Source organism: Lithobates pipiens, unplaced genomic scaffold, assembly GCF_037356315.1.
Source record: "Lithobates pipiens isolate NorthernLeopardFrog02 unplaced genomic scaffold, aLitPip1_a1.2 Scaffold_28, whole genome shotgun sequence".
Classification (NCBI taxonomy): domain Eukaryota; kingdom Metazoa; phylum Chordata; class Amphibia; order Anura; family Ranidae; genus Lithobates; species Lithobates pipiens.
This window is the reverse complement of record NW_027507789.1, coordinates 16,275,516-16,295,934: the sequence shown is the minus strand read 5'-3', so window position 1 is coordinate 16,295,934 and position 20,419 is coordinate 16,275,516. Positions and strand designations below refer to the sequence as shown.

General features: G+C 48.7%; 1 protein-coding gene across 1 annotated transcript in view; it reads left to right on the top strand.

Moving 5' to 3' along the window:
* The first annotated feature begins 17,480 nt into the window (after positions 1-17,480).
* TOB1 (transducer of ERBB2, 1) overlaps positions 17,481-20,419 on the top strand; it is a 13,119-nt gene continuing 10,180 nt past the window's right edge. The window contains exon 1 of the mRNA XM_077458770.1: positions 17,481-17,627. The gene's annotated coding sequence lies outside the window, so the exon portion shown is untranslated. The remainder of the gene's footprint in view (positions 17,628-20,419) is intronic.

Below are 20,419 nucleotides of genomic sequence, written 5' to 3'. Positions count from 1 at the left end.
TATGGGGTCTATTTATGAATATTTTCACTCAAGATTTACACAATGTTTACCCAAGATTCACCCATTTTCAAACACAATATTATATAAAAATGTCTCCTGTCTGCAGACAGGATATTTGAGGGTTTTGTCTGAGAGGTAAGTGCCCAGGGGTCAAGTCCTGGGGAAAAAGGTGTGGGAACTCCCACCCAAAATCCACTCCCCCCACCAAAAATAAAATAAAAAAATGATACGCTCATATGCACAAACGCTTCAAAAGTGTTATTTTTCATCCAATTTTTCGTATTGTGTGTATGGAGCTTAACTGTTAGTACATTAAAAAAAATAATTCTCAATAAACATAAATATGGTAATTCTCTGAATAATCGGCATTCATTCAATTGTGCTTCCATGCAAACGTGAACATCATGTTCTGATCTTTATTGGGGAATGTTATTTTGTATATAGAGTGTTTATGTGGTGAGTTTACACTTTTCATTGAACAGAGTTTGGATAACACAGGGTTAAACGGAAAGGTCTTAAATGAAGTGCACATTATCTGGACAGAATGCTAGGGGAGATGGTGATGTGTTCCTGCTTAGGAGATGTATGTTAGCTTGGGGGGGCTGCAAACTCTGCAGGGGCTCCAACACACACTCGCTGCTATTCCAACCCTTCACATATTTCCACATAAACTTCCCTCCTGGCATCAAACTTTGCCAGGTATTGTGCTCAGCTTACCACCCCAAACTGATGTTCCTCCTTCAGCTCACCTCTCTCCCTGCATGTCCTGTGAGCAGAATAGCTGCTCCTCCTCTGGGTTCTCTCATCATATGGCACTGAAGACAGAGGAGGGGGGGATTCAGCGGGACACACAGAGCAAGTATGCAGGAGACTGGTGGGGGGGGGGGGGGGTGAGGAGACAGAAAATCAGGAGGGGCCGGTGGGGTGGAGCGCATCACGAGAGGTCTGACTAAATACAATCTCTTAGCAGCAGGGACCTGATCTACCTGTCAGCTAGCTGTGATTGACAGGTAGATCGAAGCGGAAGCTGTCATGGGGCCCCCTACTGGCAATGCCTGAATGGTCAGGTGTGCGGCACTTACTATTGCGAGCTGTGTCGGCGGCTGCTGGTGTAGCACCTGCCACACAGCTCACATACTACAAAGTCTTGCAGGACACGGCTGCTAACGGGAACTGAGTTCCTGTTGTGGAAAAAGTACAGGAACTCCGTTCCCGTGAGTTCCCGCAGGACTTGAACCCTGTAAGTGCCCATTCTCCAAACCCCCCACTGCCTGCTTGCTCTAAAGAAGTGATCTCCAAACTTACAGCGTGTGGGCCAGAATGGGGCACTATACCTCCCACTGACACCAACAAAAGAGGCATTATTCCTTCCACTGACACCAACAAAGAGGCATTATTCCTTCCACTGACACCAACAGTGGGAAACCATTCCTCTCACTGACACCAACAATTGGCATTTTTCCTTTCATTGACACCAAGGATGTGGCACTATTCCTTCCACTGACACCAAGGATGGGGCACTATTCCTTCCACTGACACCAAGGATGGGGCACTATTCCTGCCACTGACACCAAGGATGGGGCACTATTCCTTCCACTGACACCAATGATATGGGGCACTATTCCTGCCACTAATACCAATAACGGGGTACCATTCTTCCCACTAATACCAATAACGGGGCATCATTCCTCCCACTAATACCAATGATGGTGCACCATTTCTTCCACTGACACCAAGGATAGGGCACTATTCCTGCCACTGATACCAATGATGGCGCACTATTCCTCCCACTAATACCAATGATGGGGCACCATTCCTCCCACTAATACCAATAACGGGGCACCATCCCTCCAACTAATACCAATGATGGCACACCATTTCTTCCACTGACACCAGGGATAGGGAACTATTCCTTCCACTGATACCAATGATGGGGTACTATTCCCTGCACTGATACCAATGATGGGGTACTATTCTCTCTACTGATACCAATGATGGGGTACTATTCCTTCCGCTGACACCAATGAAGGGACACTATTTCCTCCACTGATCCCAATGATGGGGCATTATTCCTTCCACTGATACCAATGATGGAGCACTATTCCTTCCACTGATACTAATAATGGGGCATTATTCCATCCACTAATACCAGTGATGGGGCACTATTCCTCCCACTGACACCAATGATGTAGCACTATTCCTTCCACTGACACCGATGATGGGGTACTATTCCTCCTGCTGATACCAATGATGGCGCACTATTCCTCCCACTGACACCAATGATGGGGCACTATTCCATCCACTAATACCAGTGATGGGACACTATTCCTCCCACTCCCACCAATGATGGGGCACTATTCCTCCCACTGACACCAATGATGGAGCACTATTCCTCCCACTGATACCAATGATGGGGCACTATTCCTCCTGCTGATGTCAATGATGGGGCACTATTCCTCCCACTGATGTCAATGATGGGGCACTATTCCTCCTGCTGATGTCAATGATGGGGCACTATTCCTCCTGCTGATGTCAATGATGGGGCACTATTCCTCTGCTGACTACAGGCACTATGTAAAGTGATTGTAAAGTCTTGTTTTTTCTTTCCTATAAAAATAACATGTTATACTTACTTCCTCTGTGCAGTGGATTTGCACAGAGCAGCATGGATCCTCCTCTTCTCGGGTCCCTCTTCTGTGCTCCTGGCCCCTCCCTCCTGTTCAGTTCCCCCACACAAGCAGCTTGCTATGGGGGCACCCGGGCCGCTCCCTGTGTCCATTCAGACATGGAGCCCCCACCAGCCCCACCCCCTCTCTCCCCTAAATGGCTAGCTGACTTTGATTGACAGCAGCGGGAGCCAATGTGTCTTCTGCCTTTACAATCACTTACATTTTTGGGCTTTTACATGCACTGCACTGCATTGCAGTGTATTTTTGCACATTTCTGTGCATTTGCAGTGCAGAAAAATGCAGCTTGCTGTACTTTTTCTCACTGCACTGCAATAGCATGAACTATGCCCATAAGATAACCTGGATTTTAACTCCGCCATGGCCGGCCCCAAGCCCATGCTGCGAAAGGAGGAGGGTTGTGTGAAAATTGTTGTAAACCTGGATTTTGGACTGTCTATGTAGTTGGAATGCAGTCAAAATGTAGTGACGTCCATGAATGTCCTCCCACGTGCACACCCCCTGGGACGCGCATCAGGCTTACTCTTTGACCGCTGTGTGCTTTGTGCAGACCTGATCACAGAGCTGAGTAAATGAGCAGAAGCTCTGCTGACTTCCATCATTCAATCACGTGCAAGCTGTTTTGTTTTTTTCCCTTGCACGTGATTGGGCATTCTTTGCAAAATGAAGGTTTACCTCATTTACTAAGCACTGGGGCAACTGCAAAGTGCACAGTCTATTTGCCTTTAGTAAATCAACCCCTTTCTCTCTGTGTGAGGAAAAGAGAGCAGATAACCGACAAGTCTGAAAAGGCACAGGGAGTACATTGTTTACACTGATAATCAAGGCGCTGATCATCAGTGCAGCTTCATCAGTGCAGCCTCATCACCAGTGCCCATCAGTGCAGCCTCATCAGCCCACATCAGTGAAGAACAAAAGTTACTTATTTGCAAAATTTTATAACAGAAACGAATGCTGCGTACACACGATCGGAATTTTGGTCGGAAAAAGCTCTGATGGTTTTCCGACAGGATTTCGCTCAAGCTGTCTTGCATACACACGATCTCACACCAAATTCCGACCGCCAAGAACGCGGTGACGTACAACACGTACAACGGGACTATAAAAAGGAAGTTCAATACCTAGTAGCCAATAGCTTCCGTCTTGTCGTTGAATCTGAGCATGCGTGAGTTTTTGCGCGTCGGAATTGCATACACACGAACGGAATTTCAGAAAGTTTTTCCATCTGAAAAATTGAGAACCTGCTCTCAAATTTTTGCTGGCGGGAATTCGGCCAGCTAAATTCCGATGGAGTATACACACGGTCGCATTTTCCGATGAAACGCTCTCATCGGTCTTTTGCTGGCCGAAATTCCTATCGTGTGTACGCGGCATAAGAATATTGTTTTGTTATTTTATTTAAAATGTTTTAGGCTCGGTTCACACAGGGGCGACTTGTCCAGGCGACTTAGCCGCTTGACAAGTCGCGCTCCGTTCTGTACTATGGAACCGTTCTAATAGGAGCGACTCAAGTCGCTCCGACTTAGAAAAAAGGTTCCTGTACTACTTTTGGGGCGACTTCAGGCGACTTGCATTGACTTCTATACAGAAGTCGTTTTGCAAGTCGCCGCTGAAGTCGTTTGCAGGTCGCGTCTGTGAGTCGCGCTGCAAGTCGTGCCGCCCCTGTGTGAACCGAGCCTAAGTCTTTTTTTTGTTTGTTTACCCCCCCAAAAAAAAAAAAAACAGTGATGATTAAAAAAGATGTATGGAGTTTTATTTCCGGAATTATACTTACCTATGTGGATGCACCATCGCTCCCCCCCGGCTCTACCACTGAGACCCAAGTGATTAAACACAATTGAACACTCGGTTGGCAGAGCTCCCTGAGCAGAGAGCCGGTGACTCTCAGTCACCGGCTCTTTTCTCTGCCCCCCACTCTCACTGGAGCACTGGGCTGTGGAGGGGGTCAGGAGCGGCCAGATTAGGCTCTCAGCGGCTCGCTGACAGGCCTAGCCAGGTGCCTCTCTAGGTATGTGGGGGGATCCCGACTTTATTGTCGTGATCTTGCCCGAGCCTGGGCTGGCTCTGTGACATCAGCCAACAGCGCTGTCTGCTGAAAATGGGTCACAGAACGAACTGCACTCTTGTGAGCTACAGAAGTACAGCCGTACGAGCTTTGGCTGCACTTCTCCTTTAAATACCACCAAAAGCTCTGTCTAAAATAAAAATAAAAATGCTAAAAGTTATGTGTACAATGTTGCATGACCGCAATTGCCATTCAAAGTGCAACAGCGCTGAAATCTGATAATTGGCCTGGGCAGGAAGGGGGTAAAGGTGCCCGGAAATGGAAGCGCTTAAAGGGCAGTTCCAGTGTGTTCTCCAGACCCGTGTGGCTCGGTATGGTTGTGCTGTTGGGAAGGCTCAGCGATCCCCCTGTTTTCCCAGCCCCGTGGGCAGGGTCTGTGGGAGGAAAACTTGTATTGTGTACATTGCAGTGAAAGTACAGGATAACCTGCTGACACAATGTTTGCACCTTTGGGCGGAGGACATGTCCCGGCTTGTCTATCCTGTATGTGAACTTAGGAATCTCATGTACAGCCATACTATACGTTTCTGTGTACATTATGAGATGTTTGATGCATTATGGGTAAGCTAAATAAATATTGGTTTCTTTACATTTAGGCTACTTTCACACTGGGGCATTGGGGGCGTTGGTGGTAAAGCACTACAAAGCACCCCTCCATGCTCTCGCTCCCCCCTCATCCTATTGCTGGCCTGGCAGGCTGCATGCTCGTAGAAGGGTCTGGTATGGATTTTGAGGGGGGACCCCACGTCCCTTTTTTTTTTTTACATTTTTGTAGCCGGAAAAATCTATTTAAGGCTGGGTTCACACTGCTGCGGGTGGGAGATCCGGATGTGATTCGCACCGCACTGCAGTGCAAATCACATCCGATCTCTGTAGCGATGCGAGTTCAGCCATACAGATAGTATGGCTGAATTCGCATCGCACCCGCCGCAAACTCGCACGGGACCCTTTTTTTGGTCCGCAGCAGAATCGGATCGCATGGGTGTTCACACCAGCGATCCGATTCCTGTCCGAGTGTGTAGATCGCACTGCGATATGCGGACGGATCTGGGGGTGTCATTAAGATTTCATTGACACTCCCAGCAGTCCGCATAGGGCAGTGTGAACTGCTGGCGGGAGGCATGCGATGCGGGAAAACGCAGCGGATTCGCGGCGTTCCCGCATCGCTACGGTGTGAACCTAGCCTCAATGTAATTTTGTTTTCTTTATAAATGTCAGTTTTGTTTCAGAAGGTTACACAGTACAGATGCGCCACTTTGTAGGCAGACTAAGGGGACCCCCCCCCAGGCACTATATTTAAAAGAATTGTTCATTTTTAGTTTTTCACTTTAACTACTTAAGGACCGAGCCTCTTTTTGATACTTATTGTTTACAAGTTAAAATCTTTTTTTTTTTGCTAGAAAATTACTTACTTAGAACCCTCAAACATTTTATATTTTTTCTTCAGACATCCTAGAGAATAAAATGGTGGTTGTTGCAATACTTATGTCACACCGTATTTGCCGTCTTACAAGCGCAATAAAGTTAGCCCAATTTTTTTTTATATTGTGAAAGATAATGTTACACCGAGTAAATTGATACCCAACATGTTGCGCTTCAAAATTGCGCCCGCTTGTGGAATAGGGAGAAACTTTGACCCTTAAAAATCTCTATAGGCGAAGTTTTTTTTTTTATTAGAATTATTGCTCTCGCTCTAATGATCGTGGCGATTCCTCACATGTGTGGTCTGGACACCATTTTCATATAGTTACATAGTTACCGTATTTGCCGGTGTATAAGACGACCCGGCATATAAGACGACCCCCTAACTGTACAGGTTTTTAAAATGTTTTGCCCGTACTCACCGTTTAAGACGACCCCCCATTCCGAGGCTTCCGACGCTTCATATCCCTCTTCTTCGTTCTTGCTGGAGCCATTTCCTTCTTGCTGGTGCTGGAGCCAATCACAGCGAGCGATGTATTCTATTAATGAATACAAAGCCTGCTGGGATTGGCAGAGGCTGTAACATCATCAGCCCGCGCCTCTCTCACTCTCAAAGCCAATCCGAGCAGGCTACTGTGTGTAGCCTGCTCGGATTGGTAGAGATTGTTACTCCAATCCGAGCAGGCTCTGTATTCATTTGAATACATCGCTCACTGGGATTGGCTCAGTGGTATATACTGTATGTAGCCGAAGCTACATACAGTATTACCGGACATCCAGAAGGTATCCCAGCAGCTGACCCGGCGTATAAGACGACCCCTCCTTTTTGCCCAGTTTTTTTAAGTGTAAAAGGTCATCTTATACGCCGGAAAATACGGTAGGTTGAAAAAAGACATAAGTACATCCAGTTCAACCAAAAATAAATAAATAAATAAATAATAATATCATACCAGCCCATATACCCAATTCTATACCCACAGTTGATCCAGAGGAAGGCAAAAAAAAACAGCAAAGCATGATCCAATTTGTTAAAGCAGGGGAAAAAATTCCTTCCTGATCCCCCGAGAGGCAATCGTATTTTCCTCGGATTAACTTTACCTATTAGGCCGCGTACACACGCGGGGACTGTTCGCCCAACTTTGTCCGTCAAACAGTTTCAGCGGACAGTCCGCTCAAAATTAGCATGGACGGACTTGCCCACACACGACGAACGAACAGTCCGCTGAAACCGTGCGCGATGACGTGAACGGCACGTACGACGGGACTAGAAAACGACGTCCTATACACTGCAATGCAAACTTCGGCGTGTAAATCCTTTCTGAGCATGCGCGGAACTTAGTTTGACGAACAAGCCTACACACGAGGGGACTGTTCGCTGAAACAAAGTTTCAGCGGACAGTTTTTCGGAATTTCCGAAAAACTTTGTTCAGCAGACTGTCCGCTGAAACTGTCCGCTGAAAGCCCACACACGGGCGGACTGTCCGCCGAAACACTGTTCAGCGGACAAAGTTGAGCGAACAGTCCCCGCATGTGTACGCGGCCTAAATGTTAGTACCCAGTTATATTATGTACACTTAGGAAATAATCCAGGCCTTTCTTAAAGCAATCTACTGAGCTGGCCAGAACCACCTCTGCAGGGAGTTTATTCCACATTTTCACAGCTCTTACTGTGAAGAAACCTTTCCGTATTTGGAGATGAAATCTCTTTTCCTCTAGACGTAAAGAGTGCCCCCTTGTCCTCTTTGCGGGCACGACTGACGTATGCATTTGCTTCTGTGCGCAAGTTCGGCGGAGAACCGCCCACCATTTCTGAAAATACCAACGGTATTTAGTGTCAAAGCAATGACGTACAGCTAAGGAGATTTGCGGTTAGATCTAAAAATAGCCACTGATTACTGTATAAATGTCACTGGCAGGGAAGCGGGTTTAACATTTGGGGGCGATCAAGGGGTTAAGTATGTTCCCTGGGAGGTGTTTCTAACTGTATGGGGGGCTGGGCTGACTGGAGGAGGAGAGAGATCGCTGTTCCTAATCACTAGGAACAGACAATCTCTCTCCTCCCCTGACAGAACGGGCATCTGGGGTGGAGTGGTCCGCAACTAGTTAAGCATTATTAAAATCACTGCGCTTTTAAAAACAATATCTTTTTAAAAAAGTTTTGCATTGATACATGTCCCCAAGGCAGTGCCTGGGCCCCCAACCCTTTTATATGGCCAATAACTTGCATATAAGCCTTCATAATGGGGACTTTTTATTTTTTGAGTTCGGGCCTCATAAACTTTATTAGGGTTCGTGGTTTGGGTCCGAGCTTTTTCCATGTTTGGGATGAAAACCAACGGGGGGGGGGGGGTTGTTCGGCCCACCACTAATCAGTGGGTGAGAGGAGACTGAGGAAATGCTTCCGTCTGCCTGCAGCGGACTAAAGGAATCATCTCAATCTAGGCACTGAGTGGAGTTAAATATGGAGTTTTAATGATAAAAGGTGGAGCTTTTCCGAAAAATGATCTTGTTGCTGTATAGTGTGGCATGTCAGGAATATATTCGTGGCAATGTGTCAAGTTACTGACAGGTCCACGTTCTCCTCTCCACTACAGCTTAGTGAGTCCTTGGAAGCACAGCCCACTGGACTTGACGCCAAATGCCCTGCAGGCAGCTATAGGTGGCAGCAGCGAGGCATGAGGCACACAGGACCTCAGTGATGTCACCCTTCTTGTCAGTAGTTTATCCCCAACAATCATCCCAGCTTGTTAGGAGTTTGTGACGGCATTTATCAATGGACAGGCGAGCTAAATATAGCGTTCCTCTGCCTCTAGGAATAGCAGGGGAGGGCAGAGGCTGAGCTCAGCACTTTGGCAGCACAGCGAGCCGAGAATGTCACCAGATATCGCATGTCCCTGGTGGTGGATCTCAGGCTGTTTAGCTGTGGGGAAAAATGGTGGTTAGAATTTGCTGCAGTTTAATAAAATATCTTCGATATACAGTATAGGAAGACCATGAAGCACCTCTGCATGCAGTACAACCATCGTGGTGTGGTTGCCATTCGTCCTTGTTTGTAGGGGACAGTCCCCGTTTCTGAAGGCCTATCCCTGGCAAACAAAACATCCCTCTTGTGTAGTCCATGTCCGCAGTGCTGTAGTCATTGAACTGAGGAGGCGCCAACCCCCCCCCCCCCCCCAATGTCCCCAGTACTTTAGTCATTGCACTAAGGAGGTGACCCCCCCATTGTCCCCAGTGCTGTAGTCATTACACTGAGGAGACACCACCCCAATGTCTCCAGTACTGTAGTCATTGCACTAAGGAGGTGCCCCCCGTCTATTTTCCCCAGTGCTGTAGTCATTACACTGAGGAGACACCACCCCAGTGTCCCCAGTACTATACTCATTGCACTAAGGAGGTCCCCCCCCATATGCCTCCAGTACTTTAGTCATTGTACTAAGGAGGTGACCCCCCCCCCCCAATGTCCCCAGTGCTGTAGTCATTACACTGAGGAGACACCACCCCACTGCTCCCAGTACTATAGTCATTGTACTAAGGAGGTGACCCCCCCCCCCCCATTGTCCCCAGTGCTGTAGTCATTACACTGAGGAGACACCACCCCACTGCTCCCAGTACTATAGTCATTGTACTAAGGAGGTGACCCCCCCCCCCCCAATGTCCCCAGTGCTGTAGTCATTACACTGAGGAGACACCACCCCACTGCTCCCAGTACTATAGTCATTGTACTAAGGAGGTGACCCCCCCCCCCCCATTGTCCCCAGTGCTGTAGTCATTACACTGAGTAAACACCACCCCACTGCTTCCAGTACTATAGTCATTTTACTGGAGAGGCCCTACTCCAGTGTCCCCAGTGCTGTAGTCATTACACTGAGGAGACACCACCCCAATGTCCCCAGTACTGTAGTCATTGCACTAAGGAGGTGTCTCCTCAGTGTAATGACTACAGCACTGGGGACATGGGGGCGGGGGGCGCCTCCTCAGTTCAATGACTACAGCACTGGGGACATGGACTACACAAGAGGGATTGAGGGATGTTTTGTTTGCCAGGGATAGGCCCTCAGAAATGGGGACTGTGCCCCCCCCCCCATGTCCCCAGTGCTGTAGTCATTACACTGAGGAGACACCACCCCACTGCTCCCAGTACTATAGTCATTGTACTGGAGAGGCCCTACTCCAATGTCCTCAGTGCTGTAGTCATTACCCTGAGGAGACATCACCCCAATGTCCCCTGTGCCGTAGTCTGTAGCAGAATCTCTAACCTCTTCCAGTCTAATGAGACCCTTTGAGGCCACAGACTGCTGACATCCTTCAATATGTGGTGGGTTGTAAGGACATAGTGGGTGAAAGATGGTGAAAGTCATTGGGTGCCAGACACTTCTTGGATGCTTAAGAAGTTTTATTTATTTTAACAGTCCTTTTTATATTTTGCAAAGGAAAGAGGATTAGGGCCAGGACACCCTTAAAGGGGTTGTAAACCCTCGCTGTTAATCACCTTAATGCATTCTATGCCGAGTCATGCATTTGGCGGCTATGGACGCTGAATGATGGACTCGGGAGCGCCCCCAAAAGGTAACCCCCCCCACCGGGAGAGCGCTTCTCCTAGGGGTTATCTGATCTGGGGAGGAGCTGCCGGGGGACCCCAGAAGACAAGGTTTGGGGCCACTCTGTGAAAAACGAGCTGCGCAGTGGAGGTACATATAATATGTTTGTTATTAAAAAAAAAAAAAAAAAAGAAAGAAAACAAACCCTTAGGCCTCTTTCACACGGGGCGGATCAGTAAAGATCCGCCCCGTGATGATCCGCTCGCTCAGCGGGGATCACTCTGTTGTCCCCGCTGAGCCGGCGGCAGACAGGGCGGTCTCCGCACACTGTGCAGGGACCGCCCTGTCAGCTCTCCACTCTCCTCTATGGGGATCGGACGAGCACAGACCGTCTGTCCGTGTTCATCCGATCCGCTCTGCAGACGGACAGAAAAATAGGATTTTCCTCCGTCTGCAGAATCGGACAGTTGCGGAGGCGGACAATAGCGGGTGTCTGCGGATGCTCATCCGCAGACACCCGCTATCCCATAGGGATGAATGTATGGCCCGTATTTCATCCGCAAACGGATGGATGAAATACGGACATACCATCCGCATGTGTGAAAGGGGCCTAACAATCCCTTTAAGTGGTTGCAATTTCAATAGGCAGACTCCGAGACTTCAAAAGGAAGACAGCCGTACAGGTAAAAGGCCCCAGCAAGGTGCCTCTTCTGCACGTCTGGGTTTGCTGTCTCCTATGGCAACAGTATCTAACAGTTCCTAACACAAAGTTCATAAGTTCTCTCCGCTTCACTACGATGTCCACTTGTGGCTCTTCAGCCCCTTTGAGCTCCTGGTCTTTCCCTGACTTTCACTGACTCTGAATCCCGTGAGCTCCTCAATGCTTTTGTGGTAGTATCTCCCTTAAGCGTCACCCACGCTTCCCTGCTGGGTCCCTAGCTTGGCACTCCAGATACCTTTCAAGCTTCACCCCTACTAACCGGCTCAGTCTCTGGCTTCACAAACAAGGCTGCTCTGCAAGCGTCACCTCCGCTGGTTGGATCCCTGGCTGATCACCGCCTGAAGATTCCCGATTCTCCACCGTGCCCGTTCGGTGAGAATGTTGCTCCGATACTTGCTTCAGTTACTCACTGTGGTCCCTGGTAAAGGTGTTTGGTCCCTTTGTGGCGACAGCTTCCCATTTACCTCCGACCACGACAAGTTCTCCTTCCGGCAAAACCGTCACTTTTGATTAAACTGCAAGCCGCAATCCCAACCCTGCTCTGCCCTCTTACTTCTGGATAGGCCCTCAGACAGCATGGCAGCCAGATGCCTCCAGGATAGGCCCAATCTGCGGCCTAGCAGCCCGGGTCAGGCGACACACCTCCACCCAGAGGGCAGGCCTGGTGGCACAGAAGATAGCGCACCTGCGTGCGGGAGCCCTCATTTTCCGGCATGAAGTTCCAGCAAGGTATTCCGGACCTCACTGGCTGCATGCAGGGCGAATATCTCGGTGCACGTTTAGGAGATATTCATTTTACCTACAGGCAGTGGCGTCACTAGGGGGTGGCTTTTGGGGCTATTGCCCCGAATCTGGGGCCCATAGCCCCGAGTCTCTGCAGGGGTCCCCAAGGGGAGGGGAGGGGAGGCTCTCTAGGGATGCTGATGTAAGTGGGGGGGGGGTCTCCCTGGGGACCCTGAGGCAAGGGGGATGCTTTCTCGGGACCCTGATGCAAGGGGGAGGCTCTCTGGGGACCCTGATGCAAGGGGAGGCTCTCTGGGGACCCTGATGCAAGTGGGAGGCTCTCTGGGGACCCTGATGCAAAGGGAAGGCTCTCTGGGGACCCTGATGCAAAGGTGGAGGCTCTCTGGGGACCCTGATGCAAGTGGGAGGCTCTCTGGGGACCCTGATGCAAAGGGGAGGCTCTCTGGGGACCCTGATGCAAAGGGGGAGGCTCTCTGGGGACCCTGATGCAAAGGGGGAAGCTCTCTGGGGACCCTGATGCAAAGAGGAGGCTCTCTGGGGACCCTGATGCAAAGGGGGAGGCTCTCTGGGGACCCTGATGCAAAGGGGGAGGCTCTCTGGGGACCCTGATGCAAAGGGGGAGGCTCTCTGGGGACCCTGATGCAAGGGGGGGAGGCTCTCTGGGGACCCTGATGCAAGGGGGAGGCTCTCTGGAGATTCTAATGTAAGTGAGGGGCTCTCTGGGGATATATGCACACACACACATATATTACTTTATATATATGTGTATCCCCGCCCAAGCGTATAACTTTCTTTACTATGCTACTATGGGCTCTAGCCCCATATCTTTTGTAGACCTAGCAATGCTCCTACCTATTAATAAATATGTGTTTCATTCTATCAACTATTTATACTTTAATTCTTGAGAGTAGGTGCAAAAATTGGGGCAGGCTGTTAGGGGACCCAGTGCGTTACTTTGCCCAGGTGCCCTTGATGCTATTAAGATGGCCCTGGTTACCAGGATGAAGTTGCTGTCATCCTACTGTATATAGAAATGTCACATTCAATCTGGTGCACTCTTAAAGCGGTTGTATACCCCGCTTAGTATTTTTTACCTACAGGTAAGCCTATAAGGCTTACTTGTAGGTAGGAGCGTTGCTAGGTCTACAAAAGATATGGGGCTAGAGCCCATAGATTTTATTAATACTTTCAATAAAATCGATTTCACACAATAAGAAAATATGCCATGAATCCAAGACTAATCGATACAAAGGGCACAGGGAGGCAGAAGGGTACAATACGGGGGAGTAAGCTGGGCACAGTACTGCGATCAGGAAGGCACAGTACCGGGATCAGGAGGGCACAGTACCGGGATCAGCAGGGCATAGTACCGAGATCAGGAGGGCACAGTACCAGGATGAGGAGGGCAATACAGTTTATGAGATGTTGCCCGGGACATGGCCATCCCAGGACAGCTTAATCAAAAGAATGACAGTCCCGGCAAGTCCAGGACAGTTGGCAAGTAAGATGTAATGCTTAAGATTGTCATGGGGCCCCCATGCACCTGGGGGCCCAGGGGATGCCCATGCATTTAAGAAAGCCCTGCTGGTAACGACATAATGACGTCAGTGAAACCACAGACCACCTGGCGTGTTACGTCCCTCCAGACTTTATCAAAGGTAGCTTTTTTTTTTTTCTAACAGAATTAAAGGTGAATCTGATAACGTCCGGAAGGACGCAACGTGTCAGTGGAGCGTGGCTTTGCTAACATCATCAACCCAGAGGAGGAGGCTGCACATTTGGGTGACACGTGGGGAAGAGTTCACAGAATTTGTTGATCAGTTATGAGATTTATGGAAATTGTCTTCTAATTCACATAGAGGGCGGGACTTTGTAGACTGACACGTTCTTTTCTTCTTCCACTGAGTTTAATGATGGTCATGTTTTTGTTTACAACAAATTTTTATGTGATCCGTGTCCTTTATATGATTGATTTAACGCACATGTAAGAAATCAATTGGAGAGCTTCACTATTTTCTTAATTATTTTGTATACAGATCGGTGTGTATATATACAGTATGATAACATTGTATACAGGAATGGTTGGTGTCTATGTGGTGTGATAACATTGTATACAGATAGGTGTATATGCAGTGTGATGACATTGTAAACAGAATGGTTGGTGTATACGTGGTATGATGACGTTGTATAAAGAATGGTCGGTGTGATGACGTTGTATAAAGAATGGTCGGTGTATATGCGGTGTGATGACGTTGTATACAGAATGGTCGGTGTATATGTGGTGTGATGACGTTGTATACAGGAATGGTCGGTGTATATGCGGTGTGATGACGTTGTATACAGAATGGTTGGTGTATACGTGGTATGATGATGTTGTATACAGAATGGTCAGTGTATATGCGGTGCGATGATGTTGTATACAGGAATGGTCGTGTATATGTGGTGCGATGACGTTGTATACAGAATGGTTGGTGTATATGTGGTGTGATGACATTGTATACAGGAATGGTTGGTGTATATGTGGTGTGATGACATTGTATACAGAATGGTCGGTGTATATGCGGTGTGATGACATTGTATACAGAATGGTCGGTGTATATGCGGTGTGATGACATTGTATACAGAATGGTCGGTGTATATGCGGTGTGATGATGTTGTATACAGAATGGTCGGTGTATATGTGGTGTGATGATGTTGTATACAGAATGGTCGGTGTATATGTGGTGTGATGACATTGTATACAGAATGGTCGGTGTATATGCGGTGTGATGATGTTGTATACAGGAATGGTCGGTGTATATGCGGTGTGATGACGTTGTATACAGAATGGTCGGTGTATATGCGGTGTGATGACGTTGTATATAGAATGGTCGGTGTATATGCGGTGTGATGACGTTGTATACAGAATGGTTGGTGTATATGTGGTGTGATGATGTTGTATACAGAATGGTCGGTGTATATGCGGTGTGATGACATTGTATACAGAATGGTCGGTGTATATGCGGTGTGATGATGTTGTATACAGGAATGGTCGGTGTATATGCGGTGTGATGACGTTGTATACAGAATGGTCGGTGTATATGCGGTGTGATGACGTTGTATATAGAATGGTCGGTGTATATGCGGTGTGATGACGTTGTATACAGAATGGTTGGTGTATATGTGGTGTGATGATGTTGTATACAGAATGGTCGGTGTATATGCAGTGTGATGACATTGTATACAGAATGGTCGGTGTATATGCGGTGTGATGACGTATACAGAATGGTCGGTGTATATGTGGTGTGATGATGTTGTATACAGAATGGTCGGTGTATATGCGGTGTGATGACATTGTATACAGAATGGTCGGTGTATATGCGGTGTGATGACATTGTATACAGAATGGTCGGTGTATATGCGGTGTGATGACATCGTATACAGGAATGGTCGGTGTATATGCGGTGTGATGACATCGTATACAGAATGGTCGGTGTATATGCGGTGCGATGACGTTGTATACAGAATGGTCGGTGTATATGCGGTGTGATGACGTTGTATTCAGAATGGTCGGTGTATATGCAGTGTGATGACGTTGTATTCAGAATGGTCGGTGTATATGCAGTGTGATGACGTTGTATACAGAATGGTCGGTGTATATGCGGTGTGATGACGTTGTATACAGGAATGGTCGGTGTATATGCGGTGCGATGACATTGTATACAGAATGGTCGGTGTATATGCGGTGTGATGACGTTGTATACAGAATGGTCGGTGTATATGCGGTGTGATGACGTATACAGAATGGTCGGTGTATATGTGGTGTGATGACGTTGTATACAGAATGGTCGGTGTATATGCGGTGTGATGACGTATACAGAATGGTCGGTGTATATGTGGTGTGATGACATTGTATACAGAATGGTCGGTGTATATGCGGTGTGATGACATTGTATACAGAATGGTTGGTGTATATGTGGTGTGATGACGTTGTATACAGAATGGTCGGTGTATATGCGGTGTGATGACGTTGTATACAGGAATGGTCGGTGTATATGCGGTGCGATGACATTGTATACAGAATGGTCGGTGTATATGCGGTGTGATGACGTTGTATACAGAATGGTCGGTGTATATGCGGTGTGATGACGTATACAGAATGGTCGGTGTATATGCGGTGTGATGACGTTGTATACAGAATGGTCGGTGTATATGCGGTGTGATGACGTATACAGAATGGTCGGTGTATATGCGGTGTGATGACATTGTATATAGGAATGGTCGGTGTATATGCGGTGTGATGACATTGTATACAGAATGGTTGGTGTATATGTGGTGTGATGACATTGTATACAGAATGGTCGGTGTATATGCGGTGTGATGACATTGTATACAGAATGGTCGGTGTATATGTGGTGCGATGACGTTGTATACAGAATGGTCGGTGTATATGCGGTGTGATGATGTTGTATACAGGATTGGTCGGTGTATATGCGGTGCGATGACGTTGTATACAGGAATGGTCGGTGTATATGCGGTGCCATGACGTTGTATACAGAATGGTTGGTGTATATGTGGTGTGATGACATTGTATACAGGAATGATCGGTGTATATGCGGTGTGATGACATTGTATACAGAATGGTCGGTGTATATGCGGTGTGATGACGTTGTATACAGAATGGTCGGTGTATATGCGGTGTGATGACGTTGTATACAGAATGGTAGGTGTATATGCGGTGTGATGACGTTGTATACAGAATGGTCGGTGTATATGCGGTGTGATGACGTTGTATACAGAATGGTCGGTGTATATGCGGTGTGATGATGTTGTATACAGGAATGGTCGGTGTATATGCGGTGCGATGACGTTGTATACAGAATGGTCGGTGTATATGCGGTGCGATGACGTTGTATACAGAATGGTTGGTGTATATGTGGTGTGATGACGTTGTATACAGGAATGGTCGGTGTATATGCGGTGTGATGACATTGTATACAGAATGGTGTGTGTATATGCGGTGTGATGACGTATACAGATCGGGGATCTCTTTCAGAACATTGTATTCACTTTGTAGTCTGGTTATGGCCGCTGTACTCCAGCTCTCGTGACGTCAGCAGAATCAGAACACGCCCCCTGCAGCTGTCAGATCTCCTATAATTATCGCTCGCCCCTCCCACCCCGACTGACATGACGTCCGTCCAATCGGCTCTCACCCTCCCAACAACAGGCGACGCTACTGGGCTGTCCTTTCCACCAATCCCACTTCGTCGTTCTCTGTGGGCAGGGCGACGCCTCTACTCTGACCGACAGGTTGGCGACCAATAGAGCGCCGAGATTTTCCTCTTTGTAGGCGCTGATTGGCCAGCTCCTCCCCCGTCGGATGGGAGGGGCGGGAGGTGATATATAGGCCCGTGGGTGACAGTCCGGACAGCGAGAGCTCCAGCAGCGCTGAGAGGGGAACGGAGGAGGTAAGAGTCGGGGGATTTAGTGGTCGGGACCGGGCGCTGTGTGAAGGGAGAGCAAGGTTAGGGCATATTTAGGGCTGACCGGTAACCCCAGAGACACCGATAGGAGCGGTACGTATGGAAGTGCCGCCGTCCGTAGTATGTGGTTACCTCACCCCCCCCCCCCAGTGTATTATAGGGGAGTCGATGGGGGAGGGGGGGACAGCAACTATACGTTTCATAGGTCACTACCAGGTGTGCCCGCCCCCTTCCCCCCTCAGCTTCCCAAATCCGCCTCTTTCCCCTATTTACAGAGCTCCGCCTACCCCTTCTTGCCGAGCCACGCCCATCTCCCCTCTTTTCACGAGAGGGTCCCTTCTGTGAGACAGGTGTGGGCGGGGTGTTGTGTCCTTGGGGGAGGAGTTTGCCTGAGGAATACTTCCGCCCAGTGTGCTGTCCATTGAATAGTAGTGACCAGGTGGGTTGAGGGGGAGGGGCTAAAAGTGGGGAGGAAAGGGATTGGCTCTTGGAAGAAAACTTGTGGGAGTTGCACTTTCACTGTCATGTGATGTGAACAGACCCTTCTCATTGGTTCCCTGTGGTGGTAAAGTGTACCTGTCATGAGAAATGCTGGAGTTACCGTTCCTGGGGGGGAATCATGGTGATGCCTGGCTGTGTCAGGCCTGATATGGGGGGGGGGGGGGGGGTTATGTTGGGGTAACTTATTAGAGGAAGGTCTGGTGTCACCTGGACAGATCAGCAATGGCCGCCCCGATCTTCTCCAACACAGCTGTGCCCAGCATTGTGGGTGGGGCTTGGGTGTTCTCATTTGCATATTTTGTGGGGTGGGTGGGCTCTGGTCCGCTAGTGCTCATTGGTTAGTTTTTCACTGTATATGTCCAGCAGACTTAAAATAATCCTACAGAATTTATATATAGCGCCATCAGTGTGCGCTGCACTTTACAGCATAAAGCCAGCCAGATCCACCAAGCTCCATACAGGATCATCTGTTCTGCCAAGATCATACCAGACGGGGACCTCTGTATGGTCCCGGCTGCCCCTCTGGTGTCCCGGCTGCCCCTCTGGTGCCCTGGAATCCATGGTTTTTGTCCTGTCTTTGGAGTTTTGGTGGCCTTCTTTGCATACACCCCACTCCCCCCTCCACAGATCAATGTAGACCCTCCTCCACCTTCTCCCATCTTGGATGGCCCCCCCCCCCCCCAAAATCCTGATGGCATGGTCCTGACTGCCCCCTCACCCACCTCCCATGTCTAAACCACATATCCCTTGGTGCCCCCATCCAAAGTGGCAACTCCAGGCCCGCCCCTCAGTGTCTAAACCACAATGTTGGGTGGCCACCCAACAATCCCCCCATGTTCAAACTTGTGTGGTCGTTGCTGCCCCCCCCCCCCCCCCCAAACTCTCGCTGTGTCCAGACTGCATGACTGGGAGTGCTCCCTATCCAACCACCTCCATATATAGACCAGTCGTTACACCCCCCACCCCCATGACATTGGCTGCACCCTTCTTGTCTAAACTGCATCATTGTCTTGTCAACCCCTAATCCCATCTAATCTGTGTAGTTATGGCCTGAGCCCCCTGTCTGAAATACATGGTTGTAACCAGAGTCCCACTCCCTGTCTCTGGAGAAGAGACACTTGAGGAGGATATGATTTCAATATACAAATACCGTACTGGTGACCCCACAATAGGGAGAACTTTTTCACGAAAGGGAGTTTAAGACACGTGGCCAATTAGAAGAAAAGAGGTTCAACCTTAAACTACGTAGAGGGTTCTTTACTGTAAGAGCGGCAAGGATGTGGAATTCCCTTCCATAGGCTGTGGTCTCAGCGGGGGGGGGGGGGGGGGGCATCGATTAGTTTCTCTAAATAGAAACTATTAGATAAGCACCTGAACAACCGCAGCATACAGGGATATACAATGTAATACTGACATATAATCACATAGGTTGGACTTGTGTCTTTTTTCAACTTCGCCTACTATGTAACTCCCCCATGTGCGCCCCCCCCGGCTATCCGATCAACCCCCCCCCCCCAACCTGTCCACCTTTAGGAGATCCCTGAAAACTCACGTATTCAGGGAAGCCTATCCCACACCCATCTAACAGCTATCTCCGAGCCACCCCCCCATCAAATCATTCCCCGCATCTATTACCTTTTGTACCACCCCCTCCCTTTAGAATGTAAGCTCTACGAGCCGGGCCCTCCGGTCCTTCTGATTCGAACTGTACTGTAATTGTGCTGTTCCCCCCTCTACATTGTAAAGCGCTGCGTAAACTGTTGGCGCTTTATAAATCGTGAATAATGTTTTCTAAACTGTGCAATCCTGCTTGCCCAATGCCCCATGTTTAAACCAGTCTTGGTTGCCTTCAACCCAACTTCTGTCTAAACCACTTGGGTATGGCTATAGCCAACACATCCCCCACTCCTGTGGCGTTCTAGGCGGACGCCCCCTCCCCTGTACCGGTCAAGACCGCGTTTAGCCCAACTTCTGTGTCTGGACCACGGTCGTGGCCGACCCACCCAATCCCAAAGCACCTTCTGTGTCTAAACTGCGTGTGTATGGCTGTAGGTAACTTAATGCCTCCCCCCTTCTGTGCAGCCCTCCCCTGTACTATTTATGGCCCAACTTCTCCGTGTCTAAACGGTAGTCCCCCCCCCCCCCCGTATTTATACTGCCCGTTCTTTGTTGCAATCTGGGGTTCAGATTGACCATCACAACATCCATGAATCTTCACTGATGTGTCTTTCTACCTTGGGGGGGGTGTTTGTGTAGTGGAGTCATGTGGAGCAGTT